The sequence below is a fragment of the Pteropus vampyrus genome, unplaced genomic scaffold (genome assembly GCF_000151845.1).
Source record: "Pteropus vampyrus isolate Shadow unplaced genomic scaffold, Pvam_2.0 Scaffold28, whole genome shotgun sequence".
NCBI classification, from domain to species: domain Eukaryota; kingdom Metazoa; phylum Chordata; class Mammalia; order Chiroptera; family Pteropodidae; genus Pteropus; species Pteropus vampyrus.
In genome coordinates, this window is record NW_011888809.1 from 6,574,990 (window position 1) to 6,586,787 (window position 11,798).

Consider the following 11,798-nt stretch of genomic DNA (forward strand, 5'->3'; position numbering starts at 1 on the left):
GGCCAGAGACAATATGGGGAAAATAAGCATGCTATGGACTAATATAATATTTTCATGTAATTTTCACATGTCATGAAGTAAGAGCCTTCTTTTGATTTTTTTCAAGGATTTAAAATGTAAAAACTATTAACAGCTCACAGACCACATAAAAAATAGGAGGTAGGCTGGGTTTGGCCCGCGGGCTGCTGTTTGCATACCCTTGCTCTTGATCAACTTCACAATTCCACCTCAGTCATAAGGATAAATTACATAATCTGCAGGGCCCACTGCAAAATGAAAATGTGGATGTTCAAAAATTATTAAGAATTTCAAGGCAGCTACAGCAGAACATTAAACTACATGTCGGGTCCTTCTGAGCACAGGGCCCTGTGTGACCCAGTGTCTCACGTGTCCACCAAGCCAGCCTGTCATGTATTTATATCTTAATTATATTTCTAGTTTCCTGGATATAAAGTGACTGACTTGGACAGTATTTAATTATGCGCTTGTAGCACTAAGCATTTCCTTTAAATCCGTACTGCCAGAACCTAACAGTACCGTGCACTGTTAGGTTCTGGCAGTACGGATTTAAAGGAAATGCTTGGTGCTACATGCACTGGCAGGTGTTTAAACCCAAGTCAGGAGGATGGATGCAGAATGAATTAATGACTGCCGCTTAATGTGTATACTTTGTTTCCTGAATCACACAGAAACAATGATAGGCTACAAACCTACCCAGAAGTGTTGAGACACACATTTTGGAATCTGCTTTTGTTAAGTAAGCTTAATTTTTCCTTATGACATTAGTGCCCTTTCTCCAGGCTCACCTCTTTCTCCTCCCACCTGCTACCTCACTCTCCAGGCAGGATAATCCACGTCAGTTTCAAATCTGCCAGGTTCTCTTGCTGCTGGAGGTTTTACCTGCTGCTTCCTCTTCCTGGAAGGACTTCCACCACCTCCACGTGGATAAGCCTTGGTTTCCTTCAAAGCTGTGTTTATTTGTCATCTTGTTCCAGAAGCCTGTTCTCCCACACTGCTCCTGAAGGCTCGATCGGGGGCCTTTCATGCAGCTCTGCGACATTCTGTCCCTAGTCAGAGCACTACTGAGGAAGGATTGTGACTTTCTCTTCTCCTGCCTCCTCCGGGAGACCTAGGCAGCTCCTTCGAAGCGGAACCCTAGGGCATTCATTCATCTCTGTCTCTTAAGCACTTGGCGCACAGCAGGTGCTCAGTAAATCCCTCACAAATCAATGAGTGGATGAGTGTGGTTTGCAAAACGGCCTGGTAAGTATGATCTAAGTCTCTTAAAGGCTGACTTCCCTTGGGCGGTTAGAACTAAGACAAACAGCCTGAGGCCCTCTACTCCGAAGAGTGACAGCTTACAAAGCTCTCTGGCACAGTATGCTCAGCAAGGAGAGCGGCCCTTGTGGGTGGCGAAGGCCGCTGTGGCCACCCAGTGGTCACTGCTACAGTTCTCAACAAAGCCTCAGCAAGTCCAAGGGAGTGTTCCGCTTTTGTATTCCTCTCTCTTCACCATTGATTCATTTATCCGACAAATATTTATTCGGTCCCAAGCACTATTCTAGCATGGGAACATGTCAGTGAACCAAAAAAGTCCCCTTTCTCATTAGGCTCACTCTCTAGTGCTGGAAATAGACAACAAATAAATAAGCACACAGTATGTGTCAGATGATAATAAGGGCTACAAAGTACAAAAAAAAGGCACAGTGAGAGACCTGGGGCGTCCGACTGAGGGTGGTCAAGAAAGGCTGTTCTGATTAGGTGACAACTGAGCAGAGACCTGAAAAAAGTGTGGGAGTAAGTCGGCAGCCCCCCGAACCCCAACACCCAACACCGAGAGGAAAGGATGCCAGAGTCCTGGGGAAAAAAAAAAAAAAAAGAACAGAAAGCTGTCAGCATGACTGGAGGAGAGGACAGGGAGAGTGATAGAGAAGAGGTCAAAAGCTAGTCGAGGCACAATCAGGAGGCTCTCAAAAGCCATGGTGAGGACTTGATTCTTAAATGATTCAATTCTATTATTTCACTTTTTACAGTGATACTAATGCAGATTTGGAGAAGCTCCTGTATCTAGACACTGTATATTTACCTTTGCATCCTCAGATTTTCACAATTTTTAACCTCTGAAAGTTCCAATATGAGCCAAGTAGAAGAAAACATCCAATTTTCCCTGACACTTTTCTGGAGAACCTCTCAGCTAAGAACTCACAGATAAATTCTTCAAATACCTTCAGACAGCATCCATAATACAGTTCATTATCCGTAGATTTAGATGCAAGTGGTCAGTTCGTACAGCCTTCAAAACTTATTCCCATGACGTATAATTCAGGTAACGATGGGGCTGTTCTGTGCCTGGCATTGAGAAAACCTACAAAAATCCTGCAGCACATTGTTATTGCCTAGAATAGACTAACATTCTCGCTGCACACTTATATTTAAGCAATTCTGTATTCAAATGTTAATCCTGCTGAAGGTCCAGTCTCTGTTGTCTCATTGTGTGGTCCTGAGGACAGAAAGAGAGAAATCGTTTTGTCAATCGGAGCGCATCTCACGCTGCAAAGCTGGAGATCCGGGCTCAAATCCCAGTTCCGCGACTTCATTGCTTTGTATTCTCAGGCAAACTGCCCAGTCTTCTCTCTTTGGCTGTGTCATCTGTAGAATGGGATACTAATAATAGTGCCCCCTTCACTAGGTGACTGGGAAGGTTTAACGTGCCTGGCCGTAGTGGAGATTCCATTCGTGTTTGGTATTATTAATGTTTATAATAACATACAGTTGTATCCTGAATTCTAAAAATATTATTATTTACAAAACTTACAAAGGATCTAGTCATTTATTTTCAAAATGAAATTAACTGTGTCATGAATTCAAATTTCCCAACCCCCAAGCCAATATAATAATCAACTTCTCTGGGAGATTGTTTCTCCACCCATAAATGAATAGTTTGGGAATGAATGACATCTACGTACTCTTCAGTCAAGAATTTTATAATTTTGGTGGTCAATCAAGGCATCTTTATCTCTTTTAGTCCAGATGAGCTGGGAAGCTGAGAGGGTGGGTAGAGAGTTTGGGCTGTTCCTGTGAGCTGTTCCTGTGTATCTGCACCACACAGTATCTCTGAACAGGAGGAGACGGAAAACGTAAGGGCTGAACGGTGTGGTCACATGAGATCCAGCACAGGTGGAAAATGTGACAATTACAAAATGTGAGATTCCATGATGACCTTGTTCCTACAGCTTTTCAAACTCATAGACGGCTCAGAAGCAGATTCTGCTACAAAAACACAGTTTAAAAATTAAGTTTAATCCAATTGATATTTCTTCCTGAAGAGCGATCTCGGTAGACGTTGGGACAAGGGTACAGACTATCCTCATGGCCTTTCTGCTGAGACTTTTCAAACCTGCACAAGAGACACTGACGACGCCTCCCAGAGCACAGGCACCTCGACTTTGCTCCCAGAATTCCAGAACTGATGCAATGAATATTATCTAATGAATATTAGATAGCTAATGAATGTTATCTGTCTACTTCAAAGTTTGGAAAATAATAAGTGACCCCCAAGAAATCAGCATTTAGTAGTATGTTTGCCTTGGAATGTTGTTGAGGCATACAGCTTAAAGTGAGAGTTTATAAATTCGCTCAGCATCTTTTGTTCAATACCAACTGTGTTTTCAAGACTGAAGAAAACAGATATAGAGATTAGGGAACAAGTAGAGAATGTCTCTGCATATATCAACTCAACAAGCACTCACCAAGCCCCTACTCATTGCTGTGCACTGAAAGATACGGCAGTCATTTGCACAGGAATCAGAGGAAGGGTATCTGCAGTTATCTCGCTTGTTTTGTTGACATGTGCTTTGCCAATCTTGCCCACTAGAATAAAACCACCAGGAGATCAACGGCCATGTTTAGTATCTATATCAGGCAGAAGTAAGTAGGCAAACTACAGCCCACAGGCCAAATCCGGCCCACTACCTGTTTTTGTAAATAAAGTTATATCAGAACCGAGCAAACCTATGTGTTCGCGAATTCTCTATGGCTTGTTTTACTCTATAATAGTAGAGTTGAGTAGCTGTGATGAAGACTGTATAGCTCACAAAGCCTAAAATACTTACTATCTGGCCCTTTACAGAAAGAGTTTTCCAATCTTGGTTCTAGAAGAGTGCCTGGCATATAGTACTAAAGAACTTTGTTAAATGGATGAACAAATGACTTTAGCTTTCAAGACAACTCAATTTCATTTAAATTTTAAGTGACACAGATGAGATCTGAACCCAGTTTAGCGACCCCAAACCCATGGCCCTTCCACTGTGCTCGATTTCCTCCCTTAAAGGACTCCCTTATGTTTAGCACTTTACCATTCATAAGACATTGTTATTCTATTCTATTCTCGTTTGACCTTAGTGACAACCTCCTCAGAGCAGCTTTGCCATTGTCATCGCCTTTTTTTATTTTTAGATGAGGAAACAGGCTCAAAAAGACAAAGTACTCAGTCCAGTCCAGCATCACTCAGCTGGTGGAAGATGGAGTCTGGACCGGGTCCCAGGGCTGCCTTTTGTCTTTACAATGTTTAGAAGCCTGTTTATCTTCACTTATCACCTGTGCTCCTGAAGGGTGTAAACTTATCTTATTTATCTTTATGTCCTTGATGCCTAACATAGTTTGTCACTTGTGGTGGACATCCCATAAATGGCTGGTGAATGAATGCAGTTCATTTTCCCACTTTGCAGAAGGTAACTAAATCATGCAACATGAACTTGTACAAGACTGACATAAAGGCAATCAGTAGGAGGTTCACTCGCCAAGTTCAAAACCTGGCTGTATTCTAGTTCCCAGATTCCAACCTGTACAAGCTCTTCTCCCTAATTCCAAGCTTGTTATTTATATAAGACAAAACACACATAACTAAGGAGATTATTTTCCTATTTTCCAATCCAATAGTACTCAGATCTTATATAGATCTCCCTACTAATGTCAAATGATTTCCCTTTGGGTTCTACATGTAGCATCTACTTCCTTTTTGAAAACGATACACTAATAAATCTACATTGTTCTTAAATTATGCCACGCCTTCCTTGAAGAAGCATGACACATTCTTCAAACATTAGGATGATGGCTAGAGATGAAATGTTTGTATAATTTTCCTTTTTTTGACAACTACCATAGAGTTTGTGGGAAACATGATTAATGGCTTAAAAATTGTTTCTATCTTTGGCTAACTAGTGTCTGGTAATGAATCAACTCATCACAACTGAAGATAACATGTACTCTTAGCATGTTCAAATTTCTTAAAGATGACATGATTGCAAGTGGAAATATTCCAAATCGTGAAATATTTACACAGCAATGAAAACAGTTAAGATACAAAAGGCAAGTAGGGACAGCATTGTTCTGGACAGAAAGACAGACATGACAAATGTGTGCTGACAGATGAACAGATATATGGGCCCTTCATAAAAGCCTAGGACATCGCTCAGGAGAGTCTCAGCCTCCACATCTGTGAAACAGGAAGAGAGTATCTGCTTGACAGTGTTACTATGAACGTTAAATGGAATAATCCACGTTAAATTGCTTATCAGAGCACTGGGCACATACATGAAATGGGGCATTATTCTTGTTTTTCAACGAGTTAAAGGGAAGAATGTAAAACTGCAGCCATTGCTCTGCTCTGACCTACAAGGCTTCCAGCCTTTCTCTCTCACTCCCCACTGCCATTATAAAGAAATTATATTTCACTAATGATAAATTGTGTTCATGGTTCAATAACTGACCTAAATGCATTAACCAGTCATTCCAGTTGCATTAACAACGAAATCTTTAAGAAAAGACCAGAAAATATACCAGTACCAACCCGCCGCCCCTCCCATTGTAGTTCTGTATTTAATATAAATCTTGTGGACATCATCACAGACCAGGTAGTAACCTATGCAACTTCTAATCAAAAAGTATTTGGCAAGAACTGGAAATGTCAGAAAATGAGGAGGGAAGGAAGAGCATGAGGTAAGAAGAGTGCTTGAGCCTCAAACATGAATAAGATGGATGGTAAGCGATAGGGCTATGCCAGAAACTGGTAGCATGAATGATTTGCCTTGCGTGAGCTTGTCTAAAACAATAATTCTTGTTTATGTGCAATTTTTACAGTATTTTCCTTGGAAAACATCAATGTTCTCAGCACGGTACCTCAAGTTCTTCCAAGGAACAATTATAATGGTTTTAGGGCTACAACAGTGTTGGCAAGGGTGGGAATAAATAACCAGGGGACAACAACAATAACTGGAGGCAAAGGGAGAAATGACATAGGCACAATGACCTCAGATGAGTGGAGGCATAAAGCGGGAGAGAGATCACTCCAGTGGTACTGACTTCTCCTCTCATTCAAAAAGAAGCCAGATATTTCCACATTCTTCCCTCCAGCCTCCTCTCTGTCACCTTTCCTCATATACCTCAAATTATGAGCATCTGCAAGGCAGGATCACATATTCCATCTCTGACTGTCTGACCACAGGAACTCAGTAAACACCTGTTGAATGAATGATTAAAATCTGAATAGCCCCTGCACTATAGAAGTACCCAAGCTTATAACATTATATTTTCGTGTTCTTTAATTTCCATAATCATCATGTTCTACAAGTCAACATGGCTAAGTCTTGTCATTTTTTTTTTCTAGTGGTGTAAACAACCAATGTGATCATGAATCTTCTCCACTTATGCGGGGTGGGAGGGCTGTAGAACCAAGTACTGTGCTCCAGTGGTCTCGGTGTCCTCGGGGTCAACATTCAGTCCTTCTTAGCATTACTACAAATTAACCTGATTAGAGTCTGAGGGGTAATACCTGATCGTATGCCTCTTTCAACCTAAAGATTCTGCTAAGCCTTTTGGTGTATTTGGTCGACTATTTTTTTAATTGTGAAATTTGCATGAAACTATACATAATATACTTTTTTTTTTGGATATAATAAGAAATCTAGCTAGAATCTAAAATGAAAAATGCTACAGGCAAGGAAGCATGGTATATCAAAACATTTGCTGAACAGGGAGCTAAGGCATCAGAGTTCTGGTCACACTCCAGCTTTAACTTGCCATGAGATGTTGGACACACTATCCACCTTTTCCGGACCTCTTTTTCCCCATCTCTAGGCTGAAAGGGTTAGTAGAGGATAACTTCAAAGAGTCCTCCACAGACCTAAAACTGAAAAAATCTGATAATAATTTAATATGGGACCAAATTTATACCATACACATATACAATGATCCTGAATATAAAAGCACAGAATGTGTGCTATTTAAAATCAGCCACTACATTTGCGACGACATGGATGGATCTTGAGATCATCATGTTAAGCGAAATAAGTCAGACAGTGAAGTTGAGAACCATAGGATTTCACTTGTATGTTGAATATAAAACTGAAAGCAACAAACGAACAAGACAAACAAAGAAACAAAAACTCATAGACACAGACAACAGTACGGTGGTTACCAGGGTGTAAAGGGGGTCTAATTATATGGAGACAGAAGGAGATTTGACTTCGGGTGATGAACACACAATGCAATATACAGATGATGTATTATCAAATTGTACACATGAAACCTATATAATTTTGTTAACCAATGTTACCTCAATGAATGAATGAATGAATGAATGAATGAATAAATAAATAAATAAATAATAAAATCAGCCACTACAAAAAAAATGATATAAATTTTAAATCTGGGCAAAGAGATGCCTAATGAAGTCACTTTATCAAGGAAGAAAATGAAAATGAATTTGGATCTGAAGAAATAAATGAGGAAAGAAAAGATTTGGTGACTTTCCAAAACTAAACTTAAGCCAGTTGCTCAATGAAAATTTAGCAATATTTACTCAAGATAAAAATTACGAGATTTAAAAACTTGTTCTAATTTTAAAATCCAATGGAAACTAATGCACTTACTCCTACTAAATGAAGAAATCAAAAAAAATATTATAATTTTAAGCAAAATAGTGGTAACTTATAGAAGTATTTTAGTTACTTATGACCGAGAAACTGATAATCATAATATATACATTAAAACCACTTCCTATAAAGCAATCAGAAAAAAAAATATGCTTGATTTCCCCCAAAACCACATAAACATTTCTATAATATTCTTAGTAAAATGCATGTTAAATTGTGCTCTTGAATTGTCTTGGAAATTTAATCAACATTCACATAACATTAAGTCCATGGGAAAATTTTTTAGTTTCAACATAAAACAAAATTTAAAGTGAATTATCTGAATATGGCCCATTTTTAAATTGAGCACTGTAAATATCACAGAGTAGTATCCTATGAATCCACAGAAGGGATCCACTTAGGGCATGAAAGCTCCCCTATCTTGTGTAATTCCTTAGGTCCCCAATCCCACCTTCCCCACTGCCTGCAGGCACACCAGGTACAACGTAAAACCAGAGAAAGAACCCACCCATTCTTTTTGCTCACTATTTTATTTCTAAACCACTCAGATCCCCTTATTGCAGCTGATTCTCTACCACCTTGTAACATCTATTAAACTTACTGCCCATTTTCACCCTTACCTTACCTGCTGAATGTGTCACTTATTACCACTTTCCTAGTTTCAGCCTTGGTTTCTCGCCACGACACTGCTCTTTTCATGATTTGATTCCTCTGGCCACCTTGAATGAGCATCCTTGAGGAGTCCACTTGGCCCCAAGATGTCCTGGTCCAGTGTACTCCACAGACGGGGCCACCATTACCTTAGCCCATTGGAATGTTAATAATATTCTAATAGGTAGGGTTTATTAACTGGTAAAAACTACATGATGTTGACAATGCCTCATCACTGTCTGATTATTTTAAATATTGACTGAGCGTACAGAAATGAGAGCGTATTCATTTGGCAAGATCACAAGGGTTTGCTTACTTGGTCAATAATAAATATTAAGCACCTGCTACATATCAAGCACTGTGCCAGGCACTGGGATACAGTGGTAAATGAGGTACATTCCATGACCATGGATACTTTAAAATCTATCAGGGATAAACATTTGACAAGTAATTATAAGTGAGAGGAAGGTTATGAAGTAGATGTGCAAATACTATAGAAATGTATGAAAAAGGAGGCCTAGCTTATTCTGGATATCGAAGAAATATGGGTGAGGGAGGAAATCACAGGAAAGACTCTATAAATTATTCCATCTAAACCCTTAACTTACAGCTGAAAGCATTTGGAGCTGGGAAGAGAAAGAGACCAGCTTGCCCCATGAATTAAAGGCTAAATGGGCAGCGGCTAACCATCTACACTTTCTACCTTCTCTCTAAATAATTTTCCAGGCTGCATTCCTTTCTCTACTTTTCTACTGTCACCCATTCACATTATCTATTTGTTATGGATTGAACTGTGTCCCTCCAAAATTCATATGTTGAAGCCCTAATGCTCATGTGACTATATTTGAAAGTAGGGTCTTTAAAGAAGTAATGAAAATTAGAAGTCTTAAGGATGGGGCTCTAAGTCGATAAAACTGGTGTTTTTATAAAAAGAGGAAGAGCAAAATTCTCTAACTCTCTCCCTCACTCCCCCCCTCTCCTCACCCCCCAAACCTCACCAGGTGTATAAAATGTGTACAAAGACCATGTGAGGACATGAAGAGACAGTGACTATAAGCGAGGAGAGCCTCACCAGAAAGCAGGTCTGCTGGAGCCTTGATCTCAGACATCCAGGATCCAGAACTGTGAGAAAATTAGTTTTTATTGTTTAAGTCAGCCTGTTTGTGATATAGTGCTATGGCAGCCTAAGCTGACGAATACACTACTTGTACAGTGAGCTTGGAGGAAACAGCTTCCCCCTTTCCAGACCATCTTGCACAAGCATGTCCAATCAGCACAGACATTACAGTAGTTTTCTATTGCTGTATAACAATGTATCACGAACAACACTCATTTATAATCTCACAGTTTCCATGGGTCAAGAGTGTGGGCATAGCTTAGCTGTGACCTCTGCTCAGTGTCACAAGCTACAGTCAAGGTGTTGGCTGGAATGGCAGTCTCATCTGAGGTTAAGAATGCTCTTCTGAACTCACATGATTATTGGCAGAATTTGTTCCCTTGCAGCTATAGAATTCGAGGTGGCTCCTTCACACTCAGCAGAATCTCTGAAATTTCCAGTCTCTTTCAAAGAGCTAATCTGAATAGGTCAGGCCCAACCAGAATAGTCTTTCTTTTTGACTGATTCAAAGCGAACTGCTTTCAAATGTAATTAAGCATCTTAAGCAGTTTTTTCTTTGGAATCCATTATACACAAAGGTCCTGCCCAAACTCGAGGGCAGGGAATTGCACGTGCTGTGTATACCAGATGGTGAGAATCTTGGTGGGACACCTTAGATTTCTGCCTACCACGGAGATGATTCCTTGATTATTATTCACCACTAAAGGCTGGGCACAAAGCTTGACATGTAGTTTCTGCTGTACTCAAGCTTAAAACCAGGTATGAATGAAGAGGTGGTAGTACACAGCAATAAGCAGTGATGCCATAGGAGCGATACAGATATTCAACTGTTACAGGGCTTTGGAAGAGCTCCCTTTAGGATCTCGGGACCCTAAAGCATGGGGCCAAAGACTGGGGCCTGCGCTGTCCAGAAAGTAGGACTTCTTCAAGTCACTATCAGAATTCGACAGACAGTGCTGGAGCGAGAAGTTGAGGATATTCTTGGCAGAGGGAACTAAGTCATCAAAATGTTAGAAAAGTAGCAAAAAGAATGGTCAGGGAGAGATTAATTCAAAAGTTTATTAGAAGCACGAGGTATATATTGTTCTTGCTTCCGGGAGGGTCTTCCCTCTTACTCTCCTATAATTTCTGCCTCCTGAAACCTACCTGTTATGAGTTGGATTGTGTCCTCCCTATTCATATGTTGACGTTCTAATACCTAATACCTCAGATTGTGACCAGATTTGGAATCAGGGTCATTGTAGGTGTAATCAGTTAAGATGAGGTCAACTGGAGTAAGCCCCTAATCCAACATGGCTGTTGTCTCTATAAGAAGGGCGATTTGGACACAGACATGTGCACAGAGAGAACACCAAGCAAAGAGAAAAGCAGAGATCAGAGACGTGCTTCCACACGCCAAGGAACGCCACAGATGGCCAGAAGACCACCAGAAGCTAGATAAGAGATGAGGACGAGATTCCCCCTCACAGCCTTCAGAAGGGACCTGCTGACCCCTGGATTTCAAGCTTCGAGCCTCCAGAAGTATGATATTAACATCTGTCGTTTAAGCTACTCAGTTTCTGGTACTCTGTTATGGCAGCTCTGGCAAACTAATGCACTCCTCACTCAGCCACCTCAATGTTACCTTCTCCAAGAAGACTTTTCCTTACGGCCCCTTCCAAAACTCATTCTTACCTCCTCACCTTTGGACCCTCAGAGCATGATGCTTTGTTCTTCTTAGAATGGCACACACTTGTGTGGCAGTCACACTTGAGCTGTCTTGCCTCTGATAGACTGGAAGCTCCTGGAAACTCCAACTCATTCAATTGAGTTAGAGTCATCATTTTATTCCTGAAGCTTAACATAACATCTAGCACATGGTAGGTACTCAACACAGGTTTGTTGATTACAAGTGACCTAAAGGAAAAACTTATAGGAAGAAAAGCTTACAAGAATATATTCTTGGTCAATGCTAGGTGAAAATCATTTCGGATGAAGAGGCTTCTTGAGGCTCAATTTTTCAGCACCCACTCTCTGACAGGCATTGTGACAGCCCCTAGTGATGTAAAGATGAATTAGACACAGCCCTTGAATTGGAGGAACTTACAGCCCAGTGAAGG